Source organism: Dysidea avara, chromosome 2 (assembly GCF_963678975.1).
Source record: "Dysidea avara chromosome 2, odDysAvar1.4, whole genome shotgun sequence".
Classification (NCBI taxonomy): domain Eukaryota; kingdom Metazoa; phylum Porifera; class Demospongiae; order Dictyoceratida; family Dysideidae; genus Dysidea; species Dysidea avara.
Genome location: NC_089273.1, coordinates 45,197,218 through 45,204,665, shown reverse-complemented (window position 1 = coordinate 45,204,665; position 7,448 = coordinate 45,197,218).

Sequence of the window (7,448 nt, the reverse complement as noted above, 5' to 3'; positions counted from 1 at the left end):
GCACTCTATGCCAAAAAGTTTAAAATGCTACGGTATGATGGCCATAGATGCTATAGAGCTTATGATAAGAAATTATGAACTTTGATTCTAAAATCAATAGACATGCTAGCTGAGCCTACAGGCTTCCTCCTTATGCTTTGATGGCCAATGTTGGGACATGTTTTCATGACAAATGGAATGGTCAGACATCTATGCAATATAGCTGGAATTTTTTGGTGTCATAAGCTCTGATACTAAATGGTATTTAACCCTCAAAAGTGTGAGTTTCTCAGAATAACCAACAAAATACATTCAATTCTAAACAATTATAAAATTCAAATAAGGAAGTTGCCCATGATAAATATACTTAGGTGTAACAATAAGTCATAATCTTAATTACTTGGTTTGAACTATAAAACAAATTACCAACAAGCCTAACAGAACCAAAGGTTTAATTTTCTGCAACATGACTTGCATAACATGCCTACCTGAAATTAAACAAAAGGATATTAATATGATAGAAAGAAGTCAGAGACAAGCAGCAAGATTTGTGATGACTAACTTCTCTTCTTATGCCAGCATTACACAAAATTAATGCTAACGAACCTTAACTGGCCAACCCTTGCTGAATGTAGAGAAGAACAGAAAGCTATTATGATGTTTAAGATCACTATTCACCTTGTTGGCATCTCAGCCAACTCTTGCCTAACACCTGTACCCACGTTACATGATACAACATGCAACCAACTATCAAATTCATAACCAGCGCGCAGTTCATATCATTAATTTTTATCAGCATGGTTTACCTGTTATTGCATAGCCACATATAGCCAGAAACCAACATGTAGTCTTAGGATAATACTTTTTCTGCCGTCTAACATTTGCTCTAAAAATAATTTGTATACCTGAAAAACATGTAATTCAGAATATTCTATCACATCCAATACAAGTCTAGCAGATACTGATGCCTCCAAGGATTGATCATTTTGTAGGTAAAAAATCTATCCTGTGAAAACTGAAGTGCCATTCTTGGTTTGTTTCTGTGCAATTTGATGTTCATGACAATGGACTGCTTCATACTTAAGTCTGTATCATTAGAATAATTGTGACATGGCCTGTAGAAAGAGGGCATGTGGATTTACCTACTTTTTCAAATTTTCATGATGCATAGGTTTTTGTACTATTATGCTGTGGCCTTACAAATTTCAGCACTTATTAGAGGTGCAGTCTGTGTACACATGCCTTGTTTTTGCAGGTCCAGTCACGTTATGTTTGCAGTATATATGGTGTGTGGGCAGATCAAAGGCTGCTGCTAGTGTTCAAATCAGTTGTAAACCAGTTTACAAATGGTTGTAACATGGTCATTTGGCCACACAAACTGGCCACTAATTAGTTCAAGACATCAGATGAAACCATGCAAATATGATGAAATCACAATACAAGGCAATGAATTTGGCTAATACATCGAGGAGATGATTCACTCTGGATCGAATAAACAAACAGCATTCACTCATTAGGCATGAGGCTATTATGCTCCAAAAATTGAGCACTATGCCTTTGAGCAGTGCTCAATAAATCACCCATTATGCTTTTGAGAATTGCCCATTATTCCCAAAATTATGCCACCATAATTGGCTAATAATGCCAGTTTATTGCTGCACCAGACCGTTTTCATTGATGTTTAAGCTTTACATAGTCTTGGATTCTTTAGCTGGTTGTTGTAGTATTTCATTTCAATGTGACTGCTTTATTATAGAGTAAATAATATTCAGTGACTGTTCTATTATAGTTTCTGACTGCTCTATTAGAGTATCTCGATATTTTTTAACGGAATTGTGCAGTCTGCAGATTTTCCTGCTGTAATGGCTTTATAATCACCTCAAAATGCTAGCATAATTCCTAATTCCCACACATACCTATTATGCCCGAAATTATACAGGCATAATCGCCCCATCCCTATCACTCATATAAATGAATGAGAAAGAGTACAACCTGGGTATATTGATGCCAATCACTCCTGTCTATTGTAGCATATTAGGTGGATGCTTCAAACTGTGGAGTTGGATTTCATGAAAACAGATTGATACTCCCTAGTAGAGCAGTCAGTGGAAACTGCAAACCGCAATAGAGCACTCAAATGCATTGTGCATAGCTTCTTAGATCGATTCTCTCTAATAGAACAGTCACTTTGTAGTGAAATACTCTAATAGAGCATTCACTGATTAAAGTGCTCCAAGATAATTGCAAGAATTGTTGCTAACCTAGGAGCATAGTACAAGCATAATGGGAACACTGAAGAACATAATAATTATGTGAAAATTTTGGGAAATTCCTGATAGCATTTTGGGAATAATTTGAGCATATTTGACTCAGGCCTATTCACCTGAAACTATTTACTAAATGCAGGAGTGAGCTGGAATGTCTTGTCAAAACAGTTAAATTGTTTAGTAATACTATTCACATGAAATTTGGCATGATAAATGTGCAATGGCCTCTCTAACCAGAGGAAACCTGACTGTTTGTAATGATGTTTCTGAAGATACTGTTATACTTGGTTTGAATGTTTATGATTCTTACAAATACCTAGGAGTATTTGAGCTTGAGAGAAAAGTGTGTGAAAGAACTCATCATTGCCGCATACTCCAGACACTGTTAAAGTCAGCTCTTAAATTAGTGAACAAAATTAAATTTCAGCCATCAAACTGTGGGCATTTCTGCTATTACATTATACACTGTTAAAACTGATGTGCTATGGTAGCACCTAGAAATACTATGGTAGCACCTAAAAGTGCTAAATTTTTAGTTTTTGACTGCTTCGGTCAAAAAATTGCACCTAGAGGTGCTACCATAGCATTTCATTTTAACAGCATACTGCTGGAATATTAAAGTGGTTACTGCCAGTTGGGAATTTCGACTTGAAACCTACTTGCTCTTTTAGATGCTTTAACGTTAGTAACAACATTGACAGACTGTACATATCAAGACAAAGTGGTGGTTGTGGGTTTCTTTTGATGGAGGAAACAGTACTCCACGAACAGCATACTTTGACCATGTATTTGGCTTCCAGTAAAGAGCCATTGTTACAAACAGTTTTTATAGTGCTCCCAGGGGTCTTCTCCATTATAATCCCCATCTAAGTTTAAAGCAAAGAGGAAACAAGATCACTGTGATACTTGGAAAACTAAGCCATTGCATGGACAGTTTGTAAAGGAGATCGATGGTTGCATTGATGTATCACAACAATGGAGGTGGCTGTTCAATGGTGATGTAAAGAAGGAATTCGAATGATCGAAGGTCTCATTATGGCAGCCCCTGTGGCCCTGACAAGGCCATATCTACCAACTGTATCAAAGCAAACATTTTTCACTAGCCTGGCTCTACCAAGTGTTGTCTGTGTGGGTGTTGTGTTGAGTCAGTGAATTATATTCTGAGCAGTTGTAGTGTTATTAAGGCACGATAGTGTAAGACTGACCCACTACGAGCTTGCAAAACTACAGTATAAGAATTTTTTGTGAAAGATAAATGGTGGTATGACAATACGCCATCTGTACTGGAGAATGCTACTATGAAGATCTTGTGCCATCCAGACTGACCGATGTCTATATCTCATAACATAACTCCATCAACAAAAGACTGTCTTTATAATTGACATTGCCATACCTGATGACAGCAGACTGACCCAAAAGATTAACAAGAAGTATGAGAGATACTTAGATCTGAAGATATCATAGAGGTACAGAGAATGTGGAATGTACATGTTAATTAATGCCACTTGTGATTGGCTGTCTCGGGTCTGTTTCCACATGTCTACTTAAGCACATTAAGACTTTGAACATTTACCACAATATTGGTTTCTAAATTGCAGAAGAGTTTAAGCTCCTGTCACATTTTAAGAAAATCTGTGACTGAACATCTCTGTATCTATTTTATAGATCCAGCACAATTTAATTTTCATGTTTTTATACTTTTACATGATGTATATGCTATGTAATAAGACATGAACAAAATGGCATATTTCAGTTTTCTAATTAAAGTACTTTTAATTTATTTACTTCCTTTTGACTTCATGTCTTCTAGCAGACCTATACTTCTTCTAAATTAACTTCTAAGGCTCCTTTTGTGGTTGGGAGAGCTTTCTAAGGTGGTGTTTAGGTGAGTGTTCTATTACTATTTTGGCAAATACATAGGTGATTTCTATTATGAACCACTACTGTGGTTTATGACACAAATAAAAGTGCATCTGCAGATACTAGAAATACTAGTGGACATATAATCCCTAATTCAGTCTATACCATGACTGAATTAGGGAATAAATGTCCACTAGTATAGTTATTTGCAGGTGTAGGTGACCTCCCTTGTTTTGCTACTTTTTAAAAATAATCCTTATCAAAACTTAAAATTCCTAATTTTCCTTTTGCTTGTTTATATAACAGTAGTTAATTGCAAATGTCTAATATTCAGTGACATAATTACCTCCAATAAGCAAGCATGAAAATTTCCAAGTTAGGACTGATATGTTAACTTGATTACTTTTTTTGAAAATTAGTTTTACAGAGCATTTTGCTAGGTGGTATATACTTAGTTAAAAACCACAGTTTGGAACGTGTTGACTGCAATCTCAGTTTACGTACCTACCATCAAGAAGAATCCCATTGACTACCTTTGGAATCACTTTGAAACTAATTATTTTTTACATATTAATTTAAATAGTAGCTTGCACATACACATAATTATATGTTCCTCTAGCCATTTTAATATGTCCTTCAAATTTTGAAATATTACATGCTGTCTTAACAGTCATTTCTGTAACTAAGTAACATGCTCTAACCAGAGACTATGTAAAGGGTATTATGGATGGAGAATTTTGGAAAGGATGTCTACTAGCAATACGTACACGAGAAAGCATGCTAAAATGTATTATGTTACCCACTTTGTGGAAAGGTACCTTTTCACACATTGTAATGTAGTAGCTTGCTATTATGATTGACTACTTTACTCAGGCCACTGGCACAGGTCAGCGTTGAAACCGGGTCACTACTGCTGACCCGGATGACCCACTGACCCGGATAGCAATCCGGGTCAGACCCGGATTGAATTAAGCCGAGGCGCGCGATAAGAGCTATGTTTCGGTATTCTGGAGCGAGCGAGACTACGTTTTGAGCGTTCGATTCGTGTTGAGTAAACGAGTAGTTATGTGATAACTAAGCCGGTAAGTTTATAATTTAAAATCAGTCAGTGGGTTTGGTTCCACGTAACTACTGTGAGTTTACAGACAGCAATGATTTGCAGACATGGAGGCCTCACATTTGTTCGCCACAATGCTTTGCGAAACATCACTGCAGAGTGGCTTTCCAAGACATGTCATGGTGTGGCCCTTGAGCCACCTTTACAGCCACTTACTGGGGAGATCATTGCACCTAAGACTGCCAACCATCAGGATGAGGCTAGGGCAGACATACATGCTAGGGGATTCTGGGGGCAGCGGCAAAGTGCCTTTTTTGACGTAAGGGTGTTTCATCCTAATGCACCGAGCTACTGCAACACCAGTGTCCCCTCTTTGTATCGACGTCACGAGGCACAGAAGAAACGTGAGTATGGTGACCGTGTCAGAGAGGTTGAGCAGGCCTCCTTCACTCCCCTTGTGTTTGCGACCACTGGAGGTATGGGAAGGGAGGCAATAGTTTTCTACCGTCGTTTGGCTGACCATCTATCTCGCCGCGGCTCTACTAGTTACAGTCAGACTCTGGCTTATATCCGATGCACATTGTCTTTTTCTCTACTTCGGTCAGCTACAATGTGCATACGTGGAAGTAGGTCCATCTCGCATCGCTCCTCTGATGCCTTTCCTGAGATGGGCCGCATTGATGAGTACAGGGACTTTTAAACTTTTAGCAATCTGGTCCTTTTTATTCAGTTGTCCAGCACGTGCTTTCTTTGTGCTGGGGGTGGTAGGCAAGGGCAGTCCATCCAGCCCGGGGAAAAATTTTTTTTTTTTTAATTACAGACAGCAATTGGGTGTGGCTTCATACATACTTAGTATTGCAATTTCCCAATATATTAAAATGGGTGTGGCTCACAAAAGTACTTAACATCCTGCTGCAAGACTAGACCTAGACTATATACAACTCATACATTAATCGATTAGTAGGCGTGGCTCCACGTAAGCTTGCAGACAGAAACGGACACAGCTTCATGCTACAGACTGCACTTACTAATAAATGGGCATGGCTGAGCGTATGTTTATAACGCGATAAGTGGGCGTGGCTCATGAAAGAGCTACGCGACTAGCGTTTATAGGTTCCACGTCGTCAAACGATCAATTTCGTTTCTCACGTGATCCAATCCCGGTCAGACCCGGATAATTTGTAAACCGGGTCAGACCCGGATGACCCGGATAAAATGTGACCCGGTTGACCCGGATGACCCGACCCGGTTTCAACGCTGGCACAGGTTTCCAGTGGACTCTCAGAATACTATTACTTCTAACCTTGATTTATAGTTGTATCATTGTAAATTTGTAATTCTGTATGAATTTAATAATAAAACTCTTACTATATATATACATACATACATCAAGACTCACGGTAGAGAGTCGCGCGGCCAAGAAACTACAAAGCGCACGCCAAATTAAAAGACGCGCGGCCACTACTGTGAGTTATTTACGTGTAGGGCCGGTTTCGCAATATTAGCCCTAGATTACGCAACATCTCTCAATAGATTTGTATTGCGTTACGTGATAAAAAAATCTTTAGGAGTCGTCATCATCATAGTTTTCTTGCGACCTCGCTAAAATAAAAAAGTAACCATCGCAAAATAAGAAATAGGCGTATTTCACTTTATTTCTCTACCTTATGTTACAACTACTGTCACGTTATACCAGTCAACATGGCCGTGTTTATATAATCCATCTAGCACTGACATTATCCAATCCTGGTTTGCCTATACGCGTATTTTCTTCAATCAAACCTCTATTCCCTACAATAACTTTTAAAGACACGACGTGGACACAAACTCTAATGCCTGATAAACAAGTTGTGATAGCGTGCTGAACCGTAAGTTCCCTAGGGATGGCGTTTTAAGCAAAAATCTTTTAAATTCGATTTAGTGCCACACTCCATGCGAGCGTTTATAAATCGCCAGTTGTCTTATGGTGTGAAGAACAAAATCACTAGCGAAGGTGCTTTAAGCATACTCTTCAATTGTCTATTTACATGTAATTTTTAATAGATTAACCACAAAGGCTGGTAAGGTGAATACAAGGCTTTAGGGGTTACCACCTCTATGTAGTGTGTACCATGTAGCTTGTGTTGTGGCTTTCATTAAGTATTATGCACACACAAATGGTGCAACAAAATTTTGTAATGGATTGCTCGGATGTGCATGGTTCGTGGTGTCGTGACTCGAATGTGGTTCGTGGTTTTCCAGTGACCATGTATGAGTTGGGGTTGTTCCACACAACTTACACAATA